Below are 21069 nucleotides of genomic sequence, written 5' to 3'. Positions count from 1 at the left end.
CGATGCGTAATCAAGCGTGTTGCAGTTCTTCCATTTGGGTACAAGTTTGGTCGTTTCTATATCACTGGTACAGCTGATGCGAAGAGAGAATGGGACACCATTATCAAAATCTCATCTTCAGAAACTTTGCTATCGACGTTGGACAAACAAAGTGCAAATTTTTCATCTTTTTCTGTTGCTGATCGAGCGAGTGACGGTTCTGCAGTTTCGTTTTCATCTATTCGGCTTATACATAATAGGGCATTGAAAAATTTTTTTTTTTTAATTCTCAAAGGCCCCCCCTCTTATATTGTGACAAATGTCAAAGTAAGCTCAGATGCCAAATTTCACATCATTTGGACAGTTTTAGACCCCCGCTCACTTCGCTTGAATTTTTTTGAAATTGGTGCTATGGGAAAATATGGAGGAAAAATACATTAAATGCTATAACTTTTGAAGTAGTAATCAGAAAATTACAATTCATACCTCTTTTGAAAGGAAATAATCTTAGTATTTGAATGAAGATATTTTTGTTTCTAGGAAAATACGGAAAATCGGGATACTGGGTCATTTTGACCCCAAAATCTCTTATTTTTAATGATTTTTCTGCTCCGTGATGCAAATCATACATATTTTGTAGTTTTCTAATGTGAGAAAATATCAAAAATCGATCGGAGCCTTTTTGACCTTTGTCCGAATACGAGAAGTTGGGGTTAAATGGCCTTTTGTCATTCATATTAAACTTCATCATTTTCTCGTAAACATATCTCTATTATTCTTCACTCAATTTTCATAAACTATACCTTGTTGAACGTGGAAAATCCTTAGGATTATAACAAAAATAGATTCGTTACCGGTAAAATTCAGGAACATTAAATTATCTGACATATAGCGTCGATTTCACATTTTTATCATAGCATCGTACATATTCACTCCATTTAGCAACAAAATTCTTATTTAATTTACTACTTTTAGTGTAAAATATGCTAAGGGATCACATGAGAAAAGTTTCATTCCTAGAAAATAGGGGAAGTTGAGGTACTAGGACAAATAATGAAAAAAAATAGATTTGTAGAGTAAATATCAAAAAGTTTGATGTTTCTGAATTTTACCTCTAACGTTTTATTTTTGTTTTATTCCTCAGAATTTTACACGTTCAACAAGTTACATTTTATGAAAATTGAATGAAGAATAATAGAAATATATGCATGAGAAAATGATAAAATTTAATATGAATGACAAAAGCCCTATAACTCCAACTTCTCGTATTCGGACTAAGGTCAAAAGGGTTCCGATCGATTTCTGAGATTTTTTTCACATTAGAAAAACTACAAAAAATGTATGATTTGCATCACGGAGCAGAAAAATCATTGAAAATAGGGGATTTTGGGGCCAAAATGATCCAGTACCCCACTTTCCCGTATTTTTCTAGAAAAAAAATATCTCCATTCAAATACTAAGGTTATTTCCTTCCGAAAGAGGTATGAATTGTAATTTTCTGATTGCTACTTCAAAAGTTATAGCATTTAATGTATTTTTCCTCCATATTTTCCCATAGCACCAATTTCAAAAAAATTCAATCGATGTGGGCGGGGGTCTAAAACTGTCCAAATGATGTGAAATTTGGCATCTGAGCTAACTTTGACATTTGTCACAATATGAGAGGGGGGGGGGGCTTTGAGAATTCAAAAAAAAATTTTTTGCAATGCCCTAATGGGCAAACAACACTTCTTGCATTCCATTTTGTGCTCTAAACGACTAGCAAAACGATCTGACGAACAATGGCAGTACAACTCAATGTATGGATAGCACAATTCAGTGGTAATATTTTCGTGGTTTTTTAGCTTCTCTCACCTCTAATCACATCACTAAGAACTTCTATCAATTCAACAGTAAGAGCGAGAACGGTTGAGCAAAATACGCATTTAAACATAGTCAAAATAATCTTAAACCTGGAGCGAAAAAACACACAACTAACGCGTAACAATAACAAAAACGGAGATTATTGTGTGAATATTAATTATTTTAGCAATGTGATGTCATTGAGAAAAATTCTTGAAATTGAATTGCCTTAATAGCGAGTCACGATTTTTTTTATTTTTAATAATTCAGATAGAAAAATGTTTATATTAGCAACGTTGTAGAGAAATTAACGAATATTTTTTCGAAAACATCAACTATTTGGTTTTTATATCTTTCCAAGCAGTTGTTTCACCATAAGCTCTTTTATGAAGTTTTAAGCTAATTCTTCATTTATTTGGTTTTCGACGTAAGTGCCAATACCTTATTTAAGACTTTTTTTGTGGTATCCTACGGGGAAAACTTATAGAAATGGCGAGTGAAGCGAAAGCAATTATATGGAAAAATTTCACTAGAGGCGAGATTCGAACCCGCATCTATTTCTTAGTCTCATTGCCCATCGTACTTCGGTGGGTGACAGAGACAATGAAGACTGTCTATTTCCACCAAAAAAGTCTTAAATAAGGTATTGGTGCTGAACCTTTGGAATGAAGGTTGTCCGTACCTGTCTCTAGACTTAAAATACAGTTTAAGTAATACTGGCTTTCAATAATTCAGTTATGAATGTACTAATTGTCTCTTTTTTCCTTGATGGAGAAGTACCGGAAACAGAATTGAATGATTTGAATGAATGGAATGAACCCAGTGCCCATTCGATGCTAGATCGATTAAACATCTCTTTGGCTTTTACATAGGCATTCGCGGACCAAGTTGTTCATTACAGATAGTTCTGGACGCATATTATAACCGTCACTAGCCAGTAGTCAAAATAGATGTTGGCATCTCGATAGGTTCCGATGTCTGAAATGTACCGACCATCTATCGAAACGTAACCCATTTTTGATATGATAGCGTTTGGTTTGACGACCTTCGGGTGTACCGATGTTGGTTACTGTGTTGGAGGTGGTAAATTCGATTAGGCGCAGTCCGTTTTCGTTTGTTCCCGAAACGTACGCACCGATGATTCTTTTCAGGACACCTACTGTAGTGCTACGGTGTAGAACTTGCGGTTTTTCTAGATGTAATCCTAAGCGCACTAACAAGACGGCAGCTCAGCTGCTCAGTCGTTTTTAATATGGAAAAATGACGCTGCTTTCAGCCAACCCCAACCTGGAAACAGACGCTCGATTGTAGTTTATTTAGCATTACCCAGGCTACGTCGGAATGGTAATCGACATATATTGTTGTTGCGTAATGCTCGTGGTGCGACGTTTGTGTTGATTTGTTCCTAATTGGCAGGGGCATCTATACCACTCTTCAGAGTGTCAGTAATGAACAAAGCTCTTGTTGTATTCCTTTTAACATGCAGGGGCTCCAGTTTACACCGATTTTCATAGCTAGGTAATCTAACAGGATCTCTTCACGGCAATCAACGGAACGCGAAATGTAGAAAAGCGACGCTGTACACTTTCAATTCTTAAACGTCACTTGAATAAAAAAAATATCCGTAAAATTTTTCACTATCCTGAAGATGCATCCCAGTGCTCTAGACGCTTAACCAACGTCATAGGAGACGTGTTATTTAAACGTTAGTTGAGAATTACTGTTTCTAGTAGACGGATTCGTAATCGGATTCTTCTTTCTTGAAAGTGATAGCACCGAGCACTTCTTCGGATTTACACAAATACGTTTCATGCCACACCAACCTGCAAAACTTTCAAGCTGTAGTTGGAGAAATCTGCCATATTTAATTGAGAGAATTAGAGGAAAAATCTTCCATCATTCACGAAGAACAATCGTGGAGTGTTCAGACCTAGAACTTCCTTGAAGTATTACTGACATTCAGGTGAATGCGGGGGCCTGGAAATCTCCTATAACAACCGCTGTATCTCGCTCTGTGAAGTAAGATCGAAACCACTGCAAAACACTACAATTTATTCCAAATATCTCCATTTTTTGCTAACGCGATATCGTGGTGTAGCTTATCGAAAGCGGCAAAAAGGTCGGCGTAAACAACTAACAGCCATAGTGAATTTCTGGGGAGTAGTATGTCCTTTTATAAACAACATTTTTTCAAATTTATACATCATCGACTAAAAAGGTTTTCTTCACTCGAAAGGTTACATTGTATCTTAATCTACTTGACAACGTTAATAATCAACTTTTACTATTCAACCCAATATTGTTCATTGCTATAAAATGCCCTCCAATTTCAAAAACCATTCCTACAAAAGAACATTTGTTTAGTTAATTTTGCAATTTTTTAGTTCTTTTAAAAAATCAAGTATATTAATTATAAACCAAAGAGTGACCATGGTACTGGCATCTTAGTTTCTTATAAGCGAATTGAAAGCTGACAACCGGCGGATTGAATTTATATTTACCATTCTTGCAAGCATCTCAAATGAAAATAATTGAATTTCGGGTGGTTTGATGATTAAAACGGATCACGTCCGTCGTAAAAAATTCAATGGCTCTCATTTCAAAAGCCCTTACTGATGGAGATACCGATCGGATGATTTGATAAACATCCTCGTATGTACACGCTTTTTCCAGCAATTCGTTGATGTATAAATGTCCGCTTATGTTGTTGGATGTTATGAAAAGCGGAGTCTTTCGGCCACAGGTGTAGATTTCTTGCCAGATTGGCAAAAATGTTTTTTTGGAAACATCTCCGCAACTCCTAGAAACATAAAACTTTATCGTGAAAACTATTTGAAGTCCAACTTAATATATGTTTCGTCGTCCATACGAATACATCCGTTGAAGTTGATTTAGTTCAAACTGTACTGTGAACAGCACAAAGTTTGTTGGAACCATCCATGTTCGACAGTCCTACATTTGGTTTGAAAAATCTTGGATTTCTACACAACTAACAAATATAGATGTGAGCAATGGCAGGAACATTTTCCAGCTCTTTGTATGAATTTATAAGAAATTATGAATGACCTGTACCACAATTAGACAAAATTCGAATATGTATTTTTGAGTGCTTGAATAGATTTTAATTAAGGCATGTTGTAAAGAATTTATATTTTTGATCCTAAAAAAAAATTTTCGTGCAAACCCAAATATTTGTCGAAAACGGGCCAAACTCCATGCAACATGTCAAATAACTTTCCATCGCGCCATCTAGGCAGTGGCATGTGCTTGGATCGTTCAATGCAAAAATCCTGGTGAAACAGGAAAACAATCATTACTATCAGTGAACTCACTCAAACTTGTTAAAAAGTCATTCGTTCTTACACTGAACCTCATTTTATTTATTTATTTATTCACACATATCAACAGGCCGCACTCGACCCCAATGATGAAAACTGAAATTAGTTACTTCTAAAAAACTGCAGAAATCGATTCCTTAATAATGTCCGAGACAAATGGAAGTCGAACAAGTGTGACACATGATTTAAGAGGCATTGTAATCTCGCGATAGCGGCATTAGCGGTGTGATTAGTTCGCCGAAAAGCCACTCTGAGAAGAACGTTTCCGCGTAGCGTTCCAGACCTTGCTTGAATGTTGACGCGCTCTGGTAAAGCTGGGGAATCGATGCGTCCTGATAGAAGATCAGAGATGAATAGGGCCTTTGCACTTTCTGTATGATGCCGAAGGGTATCGAGCTGGATGAGTTGACACCGACTCTCGTAGCAAGGAAGACGAAAAGGATCGCACCAAGAAAGGCGTCGATGAGCATACCGTATAAATTTGCGTTGAATACATTCAGTTCGATTGCTGCTGTTAATGTAATTCGGGCTCCAGACTGCCGAACAATACTCCAGCGTGGAGCGCTCTAGAGAGCAGTGAGGCTTTTGAGACAAGGAAAGTGCAGGCTTCGCGATGCTTTACCAACAACATACGAAATGTGATTCTTAAATGTAAGTTTCGTATCTAGCATCACTACTAGATCCTTGACGCAGCTCACCGACAAGTTGTATTCAGACTCAATGGGAACTTTTTGTCTAGAGAACGATATCGCAGAATCATTCGGTTGTTAATTCTGTTGAAGATTTTTAGGACGTCTGCATGTGGCAGTCGTGGCCCTTTCAACTGATAGTTCACATCGTTGAAATAGAATGTGAATATGAGTGGTCCGATATGACTTCCTTGCGGAATACCAAACGTAGCGTATGTTCACACTGAGTTGACGGCCAGAGAGATAGGCTTGGAACCATCGGAGAAATGATCCACTGAAACCATGTTTTGTCAATTTGGCGATTGCGATATCGTGGTTGATTTTGTCGAAAGGTGCAGATAGGTCAGTATATGTAACATCAGTTTGTTTATTCGCTTCAAACCCTCCAGACACAAAAGAGGTTAGAGATAACAAATTCGTCGTCGTCGATCGGCTCGGCATGAATCCATGTTGGTCTGTAGAAATATAAGGTACCAACCTAATTTGAATCCCTATATATGTTGGACCCTGTTATTGTATTGCCTCCTACATTGCCAGGTTTCTCTGCATTTGTTTGGTTTTTATGCAATAATTACATTCCTGGGGTACCGTTAGATCATCTCTAATTGTATAAAATTAAATAGGATCCACAATTTTAAAAAATCACCGAAAACGTTTCATATTTCACCGATAGCCAAGTCGGACCGGGGGTAATTTTCAAATTGGATTTAAATATCCAATTTTAACATTTTTTATAGATTCAATTAGTTTATCTGATTTGGTATTATGCATGCTTCGTATTCGAAAAGGTTTCTTTGTAATGTTTTATCTAAATTATTGTGGAAGAGTCCGAAATGTGAAAATTTCATGTTGTGAAGAAATGTAATTTTCGAGTTTATGTCAATGTATAAAACATCCATTGACAGGCTAATTTTTCCGAAATTAAACGTGCTAATTTAACCAGACCAGTACAATGTCGGCTTCGAGGGATTGCCCATTAGTTTTGCTACGAGTCATTCAGTGTAGCGTGTGGATGGTCTGCGCTTTCCAGGAAGCACCGCGTTGTCAGCATCGATCGTAGGACTAATTTCAGAGAGTTGTTTTCTTGTTTGAAGAAAGTGGATACCTAATAAGGCTTGCGAAGAAAAATCACACACGCAGAATGCAGGACCTGACTAGGAGGATAAATAAACGAGTCCTTCAAACACAGGAACTGAAGCGGACTTCCTGGTACAAGAAAACATCGACAAGGTGGTCTAGGTCGAATATCAATGTACAAGCATGTAGCAGATAAGGTGATGGATAGAGGATTTCCCGGTGAGAATTTTCCATTTTATTTAATTTATGTTCTATGGAATTTTTTATCCCACTCCCACCCCATTTTCTTCCCTACTAACCCATTCTAACATCCGTAATGTCTATGGAGTGGGTTCCCCGTATCTTCTTAAGTGGGTATTCAACTAACATTTCCTTCCCGATCGTAAGGATATGGCCAGATGTGCAGTGAATATACTATTGTATAAGGGGATTTCACTGTATCCGCCACCCACGATGAGTGCGGTCGTTTTTGATATGCTATGCTATGCTACCTCCTCCAGTCGACCTTCTATGCTTTGTGCGTCTACTCTGCGCCATGCTCTAGGACGTGTGCAGCCCTTTTCACTAGAGGGGTAGCCAATGATTTATATTTGCTACAATGGTTTGAAAGCTGATGTTCTAGAGCAAACCAGTCATGACCATGGAACTAGACTTAGCAATAAACCTGCTGGCAGGAGTCTAAGCAACGACACGACTAGACACTGGCATTCCAAAACTGTATCGAAAATCGGACTACCCCTCAGTGACTCAGGTAACTGGTAATGTCAAATGTGGCATTAAGTTAGAAAATGCATGAAACTAGCAACACTGAATAATCCGTTGTTATTTTTCAAACAACCTGTGGCAACCAATGGTTACGCAGGGAAAAAATATTGACAACAAAATATACCGCAAACCAGTAAAAATAGAAATTCCTCCCGAAAATTATTTAATTAGTTGAATCATTTCCGGTGTCTTAAGTAACGGAATGTTGTAGTCTGCGTGGAAGATTGCAGATTCTTCCAAACACTTTGTTGCGTTATTAATCCTACACGTAAGTCACTGAAGAGGATTTTTTGGAAAAAATCCATCCGCAAACGATATTGTAACAGTTAAGATAGTCCCAGCGAACCAAACGCGTGAAGCGGCAGGGACGGTCACCAATCACAAAATCCCCAGTATTTAACTATTTCAGCAAAACGATAGGCCCTACCGCAAACTACCCTTCTGAACTCTCCCGCTTAAGCGCCAGTACAGTTCAAGGATGTACTGCGATGGAGCGTGTGTTTACCAGCCCGGCTAAACCTCTCAGGGCAGGTCAGGTACGAACTACCACAACCAACTCCAACTACAGGAAAATGAATTCAACGATACAGTCCAAAAAATCTTTACCCTCTACCCAATGATTGCCCGAATTGTGAAACGAGGACTATTGATGTCTACAGGACGGTTTATTTTCTTTTGGCTAGACATAATTTAACCCTTTCACTTATTTCTAGTTGGATTTGACCTGTTTGTTTCCGCCGTTTATGTTGCTAGTCGGTCCAAGTACTATTCAGATACTGCTATTCGAGCCCGGGATTCTATGCTTCGACTTGGTCGTCACCAAGGAGCGTCCCACACCGTTTTTTCGCTCTTCGACGGGTTCCGGAGTTCGACGGCGTACTATGGCGGCAGGAGCGTTACTCGAATCAGCGAGGTCCGTGATGCCGACCAACGGCGGCTGATGAGGATGATCGACACGTGCACGATGTGGATCGGAGGGACTTTTCCGCTTTTTTGACTAGAAAAAAAAAACCTTCGCCTGAAGGTTCTTCAGGCGAAAACGGATGGCTTCAAGTTTTGATTATGCTTTGTGATTGCTTGCACTGGTTTACCTATCTGGAACAGCATTGACTGTTCTTTAAACTTTTATGTGCGCTACTGTCTCGTCGTGACGAATATCCTAAAATATTCTACCGCCAATATTAATTACGGTGCACTTTCTTATTAGCTAGCTTTTAGACTCACTTGGTCAATTCTCGAGTTACATGAATTGCTGCTTGTGCATTACTTATTTCTTCGGCTGCTAGCCACACTAACTCGAACACTATCCGACCTTCGCAGGGTTTCACCGTTAAGTGATCTTGGAGTGTATATCGCGTCGGCAAGCACCCCTTTCAGGTTCTGAACTTCTCACACGATACTATTGAGTTACGCACGTGCCCTGCTCTGATTGGTCTACTTATATCGTATGATTAAGCTCTAATCAGAGAGATAATCAGCATTTGAACCCCGTCTACGGGAGCTAAACTTCGGGGTGGCGTAAGTTTGAAATTAGTTACTAAACCCACCACCTCAACATTATGTCGCTGTCATCACTTAAGGGTTACAATATTAGCTGCAATTTATCCGACAATCCCGAGTCGATTCCATCGTAATACAGAATAAAGCTGTTTATGTTGGGGGCAAACCAACGTTGATGCTATCCAAAATATTGTGCTCTCGCTGTGATAACGTTATTGAATGAATTATAATTATTTGCGCAATAAAGTCACGTAGAGACAGACGTTAACAAGATTTATTTTTCATGTCAAATTCGATTATTGTTATTTCAAAGTTTCTAGTCAAGAAGGTCTTTATATCTGATACTAATTGCGTTGTTTCCTTGCTCTACTGTTGGCTGCCAGGGAAACTGTCTGATATTACCGCGCACTTATGGAAAAAACCTATATTTTTGTCCTGAACTTCCTTAAAAAAAGCCACTAATGAGTCACTTAACCCGACATTATCACTTGATTAGTCTCCGAATACTTTTTTACTTCCCTTTTTAAGAATCAAGGTACTTAAGGCAGCAAACACCGATTCAGTAGCACTCGTTTTTATCATCAACGGACGACAGTTAAGAAGAGCCTTTTTGATTGCTTAGAAATATGTTTTCGTACCTCTAAGGCAGTGGCAAATATATTGCCACCAATGTTTTTGGGCTTCGCGGGCAGTGGCAACTATATTGCCACCAACAATTTTTATTGATTCTGTTAGTTATTTTGTTTACCGATGAATTATACTCATACTGTTCTTATTTATACGACACATCTAGGTGTATATTTGTCACTATGAGAAAATATCTTTTGATGTTCTCATGCACATACTTCTGTTAAAATGAAAAACAAAATTAGCCATTTCATAAATTTTACTAGACATTTCTTTGCATTGAAAAAAAACAGCGGATTCTAAACAATTATGTCATACTGATCGCAGTGGCAGATGCCCAATCGAACACTATGCAATCCATTTTTTCAAAAATCCATACGACATTTTAAATATCACAAAATCTAATCGATGATAATGCGGCAAATTTTTGTATGTATAATTAATGGACATTCTCGAATCTGATAGGGGCAATTATGCATAAATGTTTTTGGGCTTCGCGGGCAGTGGCAACTATATTGCCACCAAGATTATTATTTTCTCTAGCGAAAAAAATTCGTAGGGGTATTTAATGATGTAAACTTTGATTTCTATTATAATATGTATTGATTCCTTGCTCAAATTTCACGGCCTTATAAGGGTTAAATTGTCATCCGTGAATTTCTGGGATGAAATGAAGGTTGTGTTGCAAGGCTCACATCGATGCAACCATGCCCTTTCAAATGCGCCAGCAACGAGGTACGCTGAATAAAACTCTTGCCACATTGTTCACACTGAAAAGTGCGAATGTTTTTATGGTTGGTCATATGCAGAACAAACGTGTGTTCGAACACCTTCATGGATTTTGAGATGCATTTTGAAATTTTGTTCACGCTTGAATCCTTTACCACAAACGTTGCATAGGAACGGATGCTTTCCGGTGTAACTTCTCTCATGATTTAACAGATGGTGCTTCTGGAGTTCCGCTTCTGGAGTTACACAGCCACATAGTAAATTTCGATCACTATAGTTCAAGACGATACAAAACTTTTCAGCACGAAGGGATACAGAACGTCCGTTATGAAGCTGGTGGAACATGCAGTACCTTCGATGTCGCAAATGATCGACTTGGTGACAAGTACTTTCTCATGGAAACTGACGGCTGCCACCTTTTTTCATCTTCCAAAGTTAACTGCTTTTCAACTCACTGTAAATTTTGAGGCCCAAAAACATCATTCGAGATGAAATTTTGCTGCTAGGAAATATCCAGCTATTATAGTATTGCAATTTTCTCCAAAGGAAGCTTTGTACCTTTTTGCAAGAAACGAGGCTAATTTTTGTTCACAAACTTTTCTTTCATACGAATTGTTTACGATGTAAACATAATTTGGTTGCTATACAGCAACAGTCGATCAAATAAACAAAGAAGTGTTGCTGAAAAAAATATTCTTTTTGGCGCTTCGGGGGGTGACTCAATGAACTGGTAACTGGCGGTAAACTATTCGCACACTTTTTCTTCAAAAGGTTTCATGAAGTTTCAGGTCGTGTCGTTGGTCTAAGGTTCCATTCGAGACTTTCATATTAAACCCATAATTTCTATAATGTATAATCATCTTTTTGTTTCGCTTGTCTCCCTTCTGTTAGTCAACCGAACGAAAATAACCATTCTGCCATGCTTCAATCTGATAATTGTACTAGTAAAACTAGTAAATAATAACATCTATTTTTTCCTTGAAATAATCTGGTAAGGACAATGAAAGTTTAAAGCACAGGTGCAAATGCTGATTTCATTTTTGGATCGGAGTCGCTCTAGGTTCGCTCTGAACTGTCATTTTTATATGGCTTTAATAAATATTAGAGCGAATCTTGGGCGACTCGGATCTAACACCGAAGTCAGTATTAGTTTGGAGGATAGCGAGTAAAGGCGCTTTAACCTAGGCTTAGTGAGCCAGGGCAAGGTGTAAATACCTCTGTCCCATCCCAAAGGACCAAAGGAGTGACATCAACCTTTTTAGCAAAGTCACTCCCAACGTTTTATTACAACCCCATAAAAACTGAAACAGTCGGTACGGTTGTCCTCGTTTCTTCCTCATTCAAGTTTCAAAACGATTCGTTGATTGAATTGTTCATTCAATGATTAATTCAATTGCCGTATAATATTGAAACGTCTTCAAACCCAACTCTGCACAGCAGGCCTGACCGTTTTAATATTTGCGACATATAATATGCTTCAAATATTAATGTTGACAAGAAAGACACTAAAAAATAACTGCAGTATTTTCCAGGATGCTTTTCAATACTGGCTGTGTAAGGGTTAGAATAGAATAAAATAGAATGTATAAAAACATCCATTGACAGTTTTCATTCAAGAACAGTAATTTTGAAGCAAGCAAATATTGACGTTAACGTAATTTCACTTCTCAAAATTGGTTGATTACCCTATTCCTTTCAGTGAAAAAACACTGACTCCATCACAACTAACGCGAAGAGTTTGCAAACGGCATCATCTATCATATGAATCTGGCAGCGCGGCACGCTATTTCGTGAGAACCTCAAATGCGCAACACTCAAGAGAAGCCTTCGTTAGCACCCACCCAACTAGGAACCCAACCAAACACAGAGTTTGTTTATGTTTTTCATTTTGATGGATGCATTACTGCTGTGAGTTCCTTTTCAGTAGCATCGCTTGCGCGCTTCGCGAGCTCCTCTGCATTTTTATGCTTCGCGGCAGTCCAGTTTGTTTATTTATTGTTTGCGCGCAGCATAAACCGGGTACCTCTCTATGTAGCATAGTATAGTGTAGTAGGTAAGCAACGACGAACCGCATCCAACTTTTTTTTCGCTCTCGATGTTTCTCTCTCTCTCTCTCTCTCCGTCGCGCGCACACAGCAACCGGGCATCGCAAATCACGAGTTGGGGACTTGCGTGCGCGTTCCATTCCGAGGGGTTCTCCAGCCGAACCCGACTCAACGCCCGTTCAGTTGCGTTGTTGCGGTGGTCTGTGCATGCACCCTGATGTATTCTTTTTCGACGGATCAGAGTGCTCTAGTCTAGTGGGATAGTAATTGTTGGTGCGTATCGCGGTTCTTTTTTTGAATTGACTCTATTTTTGTCGTCGTCCGGCAGAGCACTCTCGGACGCCAGATTGCCCGGCCGACCGATCGGCAGGCAACATCATCTCAACAAAGAAGTGTCGTTGTTCGTTGTTGGCGAAGGGAATTCTAAGTGACGATTCGATTGTTCTCCGGCACATAATAAGTGCGTGAATGGGGTGTGATTTTATGTTTCATGTTTGTGTCAAGTGTAGCGGCGCGCAAAACGAAAATAAAATAAAAAAAAGTTGACAAGTGAATAAATTAAGGCACGCTGCTAGCTACCGTGGTCGGTCGATCGCCGGAGATTGGATCCGTTTGTTGGCTGGATCCCATCGCAGAAAGGCAAACAAGACGACAACAGTTTGTTTGGCAGTTTAGTTATGATGGAAATCTATAAAAGTCCGGTTTGATTTACGGCGCAAAGGTGGAAATGCTTTTTTAATGGCTTCCTGATGCGTACACAGCACAGCACAGCTAGCTAGCTGGTGGTGATGGTGGTTCATGGTACTACCGCCGCCATCGTCGTAATTGGATTAGATCGCAACCGTGCTCACGGCAGCAGAGTAGTGTAGTAGTCTGAGGGGGTAAAAAGGAGTGAATAGAAGGGGAAAAGCGGTTTGCTGTGAAGTTGCGTGCCGTGTCCGATAATTCGTACTGGAGGTCAATTAGATTTGTCGAATCCAAGCGTGCTGTGCCCCGGGTACCGGTGAGTGACTGTGTGATGTGTAAATAAATAAATAAATATACAAGTGAAACAACACTTGCTTGCTGTCGGAATTGATGTGGTGAACCGCGTGGCATCTCGTTTGAAGCGACTGTGTTTCAATTTCGGATTGTTAGAGTGGTGCGATCCAAGGACGATACTTTAATTGAACTGGACCCGTGTTTTTTTATTTGACGTACATCACCAAATTTGAAGCCGGTGTCACCAGTTTGGTTTTTCAGTTCGACTTCAAAAAAAAATTGACAGGTGAGTTACTGCCGGATCTTTCTCTGAACAAAACAAGTTAATCCGAAAACAATGTAGGGTGATGAGCCTATTTGCGCCATGTTTCTATTATCACCCTACCCATTTGAAGCCGTTGGTTAGAGCAGTGTCTGCCATCTTTGTTCAACGCATTGAGTCAAATGGTAGCGCAACAATAGGGGCACTCGATTCGAGTTTTCATTGTGCTCAAACACGAGAATTTTACTGTTTTCAACGCATTTGTGTTATTATATTGGTTTTTAACAACGAAGCAAAGCGGTTGATGTCCATTTTTACGCATTCCATTGATTGTAAGGCAAGAAATTACCGAATTAGTGAGGCACCTTGCTTAGTATGGTGAAAATAGGCTCATCACCCTATCTGAAGTTTGTGTATGTGTAGTGTGATGGGAGGGGGTGGGCTTGGGTTCTACGGCGGCGGTTTACCACAGCTTCTAATTGAGACTTAAATGGTTGTGATCTTATCGAGTCACGTCGAAAATTGGACGACGGTTTCCGTCAGGGTGACTTCAGTCTCTTTTGGACTCACGAGTACCGGTTTTTTTGGCACGAATCAGGTTACTACGATGCTGGTGATTCACTTCGTTGGATGGTGGTGCCAAATGGCAAATAAATTGCACTTCGTTGCTGTGACTAACGGTTGTCGTCGTTAGACCCATTGTATTTGTAGGTGCGATTTGTTTGGTGATATCTCGGAGATTAGTTTTTATGTTACTTCATTTGCAGGCGTCTTTTTTAAATGCCATATTTCCTCGTTTCAAAATGTTTCTTCAATTTTGAGTATTATATTCAGCTTAACCAGAACTAGTCGTTTACCTAGGAACACAATTGGTGCTTCGGTTTTTGAAGCTAGCGTCAGTTTGGCGCTAAGTGAGCGTCTAATCCTAATGAGACGAAGCCGAAGCGCAATTGATCACTTATTTTTACCCATTTTTTCCTCCTAAGAAAGTTACAGTGTTTTAATTTTTATTTTATTTGTGAGTACAGGTAGCTCTGTCAACAGAGAATAAAATAGTGCCTCTGTCAAAACTCATGTATGAGCTCTAAAGGCACTCTTTTCGCAAGGTCACCACACACAGATTTTGTTTTAGCGAAATCATCTAACCATTTATTATCCCCAAATGACATATTTTCAAGCACTTTACAAAAGACTTCCCCTTTTTCGGAATTTTCAGATTTTAGAATTTTCAGAATCCTTTTAGGCTTTTGAAAAAAACTTAAATTCCATATCTTTCCCTAACTTTCAATATTTGAAATCTCTTTTTGTGACTTATTGCCTCATTAGAACGTTGTATCTTCGCAGAGAGTGTGTGTGTACTACTTAATTACAGTCATTCTAAGCACTATTGAACATTTCTTCAAACATTGCATCTTTGTTGGTAATTTGGTTACTACAGAAATGAGAAATTTGGAACATTGGAAGACTTTTAAAAATTGGAGACAATTAAATATGATAAAGAATCCGAAATAAGTCATGGATATACTTTTCGAAATCGTCTCTTCAGTATCTGGAAGACTAAGTAGACTCTAAACCTAAACGGGGAATAGTATTGGCAAACATCTGATCACGAATGATGTCCCACAAGCACAGAAGTTTTAATTGCGGAAGAAATCATAGCTCATCACCGTGATGTAGTACTTCCTAAGCAGAAAATTGTATTAATGGGGAAAAAACATCTAGGAGCCGGAAAATAAGTCCATTTGAGTTACTTTTTTTTGTATAACTATCTGTTCAATTGTTTTAAATCAAGCATTGCTCAATTGGTGACAGTTTTTTGGGTCTCGCATAAAAATTTGTGTAAATGGTTTTTGTTCCAATTGGCCCTGATTACTATCACGGAGCTGCAAAAACTAATCCACGAAGACGAATCCCAATAGTCACCTTCTCTCCCGGTGTTGATAGACAGACTCCAGATATCTGACAAGATTGATTGACTTGCAGCAACCGACTGGAATCACAATTCTTTCTGCTCAAGATTTGCGACTCGGTGCATAAAATTAGCGGGAATCAATCACGAATGAGCTTCGGTCAGATGATTTAAAATTTCTCCGTGTGTGACATGTAGATTTTTAAATTTTAATTTTGAAAACCAGAAAACATTGGCTACCATGCAACGTCATTGATGTTGAAATTGCTGCCGAGTCTTCTATAAAAGTATTAGTCCGATTTCAATAAATTTTATTTTAATTATTCAGTTATTAAATCGCTATGGTTTCCCGTAACAGATTTTTTTTTATTTTGCGAACTGTAAATATCATGCAATGAATTGTCAATTTTTTAAATTTCATTTCTTGGCATAATTAAGACCATAAAAATAAACAAAATAAGATTTTGCAAATCTGTCACGGGAAAACAGCGGTATGTTTATTGAATAATTAAAATAAAAAAATCATTGAAATCGAATTATGTCTTACTCGGCAGCAATTTCAACATCAATGTAAGCAATGACGTTTCAAGGTCGTCAAAATTAAAAAGTCAAAACTTGTAGCTTGAAATTAAAAAGCGAAAGTTCAATATTTATTCAGCGCATACTTTGCAATTTATTCTCAAAAAAATCAGATTAATTTTAAGCCCTGAGAATGGAGGACCCCATTACAATTATTCCATTTTTTTAAGTAATAGAGTGGCTATTGAGTGCACAAACAAGTAGATAAGGAACAAACAGACGGAATGCGAAAGGCTAGCCGAGAGCTGAAAATGGTAAGGCCGTTGGGAAGGGCAAAATCCCGACTGAACTTCTAAAGGTCGAGAGTGACGGGCTGAACAAAGCAATCCACTACGTGACCCGACGATTTGGGTGGAAGAATAAATGCCTTCAGATTGGTTAGATGTCGTTATATGACACAACTTCAATAACGATCCTCAATGCCGCTTAAAAGGTACTCTCTCGTGTTTTGTTTAGCAAACTGCATCCGTTGGCCAGATCCTGCGTTGGCGAATACCAAAGCCTGTTTCGAGCAGGACCATCAATGACGGATCAAATGTTTACCCTGTGAAAAATTCTGGACGAAATCCGGGATTAAAACTGGCAGACTCAGCATCTGTTTGTCGATTTTAATGCGGCGTATGAATCAGTGAGACAAAATAAACTGCAGCAGATAACACATCGTCATCATTGGCGTCGATTGCAGAGTAATGAAAGAGCTATTTTTGGTTTTTAAAGGGGAGGCTGCGAGATTCGGACTGATTTAAACTTCTACAAGAAAAAGTATATAACAGTTGGTAATGAGTTAAACAGTCCAAACGGTGTTGTTTCTGAGATGGAAATGGAGGTGGTACAATTGTTCATACATCTTGTAACAACAGTGATGTATGATAACATCTAAAAGCCCGAAACCTACTTGGATCTGGATAAATCGCTGATACTTCTGGTTGCTCTGTACGGCTATAAAAGCACACCATAGAGTACTCGGTGTCTTTGAGAGAATTAATTAATTCGTTTATTTGACAAGGCTTGATGCAAGAGCTCAAAATAATACTAATACTAGTGCCAGTTCGTCAAATATCATTGTGTGATTTGCTATTGCACGTGACGACCAGATTTTGCGGTGAGAATACATTTCTGTCTCATTATAGTACTCGTAGCAGTCATCATGGCTAATACTGTTTCGTTGCTCGCTATCAGATGTTCTTCTTTACTTCTTGTACTTACGTATCACGAGTGTTAATTTTTTCGTCATTGGCATTATTTTTCTCGCGTATGGTGCTGGCTGCTGATTTTGAGATACTAGATGTAGCTGTTTCAGTTGTCATTCTTATCTGGCCAGCAGCTAAAAATTTGGCAATCGTTTGTGGTTGAAGTGGTATTGTAGAGTGTATGTTGCACTCGAATTTACGTAGATGAGTTTTAACATCCACGCATCAACACAGTTTCTACAGGCCTTTGTTCGAAGCGGCGTCCTGGCCGCCATGGGACGCTCTCGGCTCGAGAGGTGAGCGTCGGGTTGAAACCTTTTCATGGCATTATGGACATTCCCAGAATGCTCCACGCTGCGTTGTACGTGTGTACAGTGCAAAGCGAAATTTGAGATCACACCATTACGTCAAATTTGAAGTTTTTTACCCATTCTTAGGCCATTCCTCCAATAAATTTAGTTTACTTAGGACCTTATTATTAGTTTTGTGTTTAAGATCGATCCTGAGGCGGCTGGCTGTATGCAGTTTTGAAATTCCACGCGCACCTAACCTTAGGCAGAACGTCAACATTTTGTTTTTTACGTGTTGAAAAAATTTGCAAATGAAGGCGAACATATAAACTTGGAATTTGCGTTTCGACTTCATCTCATCAGAATCGCAAATTCCATAACTAATTTAGTTATAAGTTTTGTATCCTTATCGCGTAAATGTGGTTTAAACAATTTTTCCTTTCTGAAGAAAAATCGTTTTTTCCTAAATTATTTTTCACTAAGGAGAAATACAGCACAGTATTAGTGTCATATCGCGGAGCTGGTAATAGTAGCAGGACGTATCATGGAAATACGCACCCAATGACAGATTTTGTCTCTAGAAAATATCATAATTTTAACTCTTTGGTATTTACCATAATATCCTAAAATCGCATATATGGATGCCAGGTAAATATTTCGGCAGTCTATCATTTAAATTAGCACAATCTTTAAAAGTTTATTAAAAGTGCACGTTTACATCGAACCGCCTGCGAACCTTATTTATTATAACCAAAGGAACGAAGAACCGCCTTAGACCTACCTAGTGCACATGGTGGAAAAGTTGCTTACGGTGAAAATGGAGCTAGTGCTTACAGAAGTATCTCACATTCTTCATCATACACGTAATGTTTCACCGATAACCCTCAATTGAATAGCTGAGACAGTATGCTTCGAAGGCGAAGGCCAACGTGTAACACAACGTCGAATATGAAAAGGTCGAAACCAAAATGCCCGTGTATAAGGTCAACGATATAAATATTGTACATTACATATTCGGTACGATTTGCACATACATACACTGGATCGAAAGCCACGAACTTGAGATGCTATGTGTTGACGCTGAAACACTTGAAACCAGGGGCGGATTCAGGAGGAGGGTTCGAGGGGTCCGTATATTATTTTATTTCTATTTTTTCGGTCCATCACATCAAATAATAGGTCTTCTTAAAATGTACATCTACGAATGCGATGTGGCACCGGGTGCTGGAAGCGCACTTTTGAAAATTCCAGGTTTTCGTGGAATCGTCTGCTTTAAAGAGTTCACCATTATAATATCGAGTAATGAATATCGCATCACATCGATGATAGCGCAGTGGGTATAAGGCCAAGTTTTCACTGGCCGAAAATCGGGAGATATACACATTGTTTGTTCTAAATAGGATGATGGCTGATGTCTCATGTTTTAGTTAAGGAAATCTGCTGATTAAACAAAACTTTCAACAAGTTAGGGCAGGAGTACGGACTTTATTGAATTAGTATGTTCCTAACATTTTAAAGTGCAAGTAGGTGCTAGGCTTGCAGGTGCTGGTGTAGGTGCACATGACTGATATCTAAGAGAATGTTAGTCGATATATTTGTAAATTTCGCTCGACCAATCATCCTGGTACTGGGGAGTGACGAGTCATTTTCTCACCTACCTAGTTGAAAAAGACCGTCGGCTCTAGCATTGTTACTACTGTAGTATATGTTCCTAATCTGTATCATAGCAACGACCAATATCGATGAGAACAGGGAGAAAAGGCCATTGCTGTTAGTTTCCTCTATATTTATTAATAGACGATTCAATTAAAATTTTCTTACAGATGTCGATAAATCAAACGCACTTGCAGGAGAATGTTTTATACGAGTAGTCTAACTAGAGAATATGATATGAAATTTTTTAAGACAAACATGCCCAAAATTAAGTCTTCATTCCGAAGACTCGTTGATTGGCGATTTCGTAAAATTTGACTCGCGGAACGGACATCCAATTAACAATACACTGCCTACTACTTTTTTTAGCAAAACACTGCCTACTAGTTTGATTTGAACCCGAAATCGCGACTTGGAACTTAGAATTCTAATCTCGAACTCCGATTTCCAACTCCGAAGTCCGTCTCCGAATTCCAAATGTCGGCTTCGAATTCAGATTTTGAATTCCGATGCCGGTTTCAAATTCGTATTGTGGATTTCGATTTTTAACTCCGACTTCGATTTATAAATCCGAATTCCGGCTACAAATTCCTATTTCTAACTACGACTATGAATACTGTTTGGGAATTACGATTTCGAACTCCAAATTCTGACTCTGATTTCGGGATTTCACATTCCAAACTCCAAATTCTGACACTGAATTTCAATTTCGAAACCCAGAATTGCAATATCGAACTCCGACTTCAGATGTCGAACTCAGATTACCGATTTCGACCTCCGAATTTCGTATTCGTACTCCGGATTCCGACTTTAAATTTGAATTCCGAATTCGAACAGCGAATTCCGACTCCGAATTCCGATTTCGAACGCCAAATTTCGGCTCCGAAATCCGATTACGAATTTCGAATTCCAATCATCAAATTCCAATTTCGTTTTTCTAGTTCCGCATTCCTGGTTCGAATTCGAATTCCGAGCTCCAAGGTCTTTTTCGAAATTTCGATTTCGAACTCAAAATTCCGACTCCGTACTCTGACTCCGAACTCCGATTTCGGTTTCAAACTCAAAATTCCGAACTCCGATTCCCCTTTCGAAGTAAAAATTTCGAACCACGACTCCCCTTTCGATGTCAAAATTTCGAATTTCGACGCCGAGCTCCGAATTTCAACCCCGAATTCCAATTTCGAACCCCGCGCTTCAACTCCGAAGACCGTTTTCCGCCGCCTCCGAGTTCCGTTTTCGAATTCCAGCTCCCGATTCCGTTTCCGAACATCGATGTCCGATTTCCAATTTCGAATTCGGATTTCAAACCCCGAACTCCGACTCCAAACTCAATTCTGATTCCGCATTCCTATTCCGATTTCGAATATACCAACTCCGACTACGATTTCGAATTCCAACTTTCGACTTCAAATTCCGATTCCGAATTTTACATTCCGTATCCGAATTTCGATTTCGAATTCAAGTTTGAAACTCAGATTTCTCATTTCGAGCTCCGAAATCTAATTTCGAACGCCGAGTTTCGGTTCCGAATTCCGATTCCGACTTCGTACTCCGACTCGGAATTTCGCTTCCCATTGTGAGCTCCGAGTTTCCATTTCGAATCTCGAATATCAA

At 39.0% G+C, this 21069-nt stretch overlaps 1 protein-coding gene and 1 long non-coding RNA gene across 6 annotated transcripts in view; one reads left to right on the top strand and one right to left on the bottom strand.

Moving 5' to 3' along the window:
- The window catches only part of LOC131686301 (uncharacterized), a 398471-nt gene that overhangs the window by 184681 nt on the left and 192721 nt on the right, over positions 1-21069 (top strand). Inside the window, exon 1 of one of the 5 annotated variants that reach the window (XM_058970541.1) lies at positions 12803-13858. The exons of the other annotated variants lie outside the window; for them this stretch is intronic. The gene's annotated coding sequence lies outside the window, so the exon portion shown is untranslated. Of the gene's footprint in view, positions 1-12802; positions 13859-21069 lie in introns of those variants that run through there. 5 annotated transcript variants of the gene reach the window in all.
- LOC131686357 (uncharacterized) lies at positions 8355-9362 on the bottom strand. The gene is made up of 3 exons (XR_009305042.1): positions 8915-9362; positions 8782-8859; positions 8355-8717 (listed from the first exon to the last, which is right to left on the bottom strand). It is a non-coding gene; the product is annotated as an uncharacterized LOC131686357 (long non-coding RNA).

Source organism: Topomyia yanbarensis, chromosome 1 (genome assembly GCF_030247195.1).
Source record: "Topomyia yanbarensis strain Yona2022 chromosome 1, ASM3024719v1, whole genome shotgun sequence".
Lineage (NCBI taxonomy): Eukaryota > Metazoa > Arthropoda > Insecta > Diptera > Culicidae > Topomyia > Topomyia yanbarensis.
The sequence above is the reverse complement of the archived record's forward strand: the minus strand, read 5'-3'. Positions and strand labels throughout refer to the sequence as shown.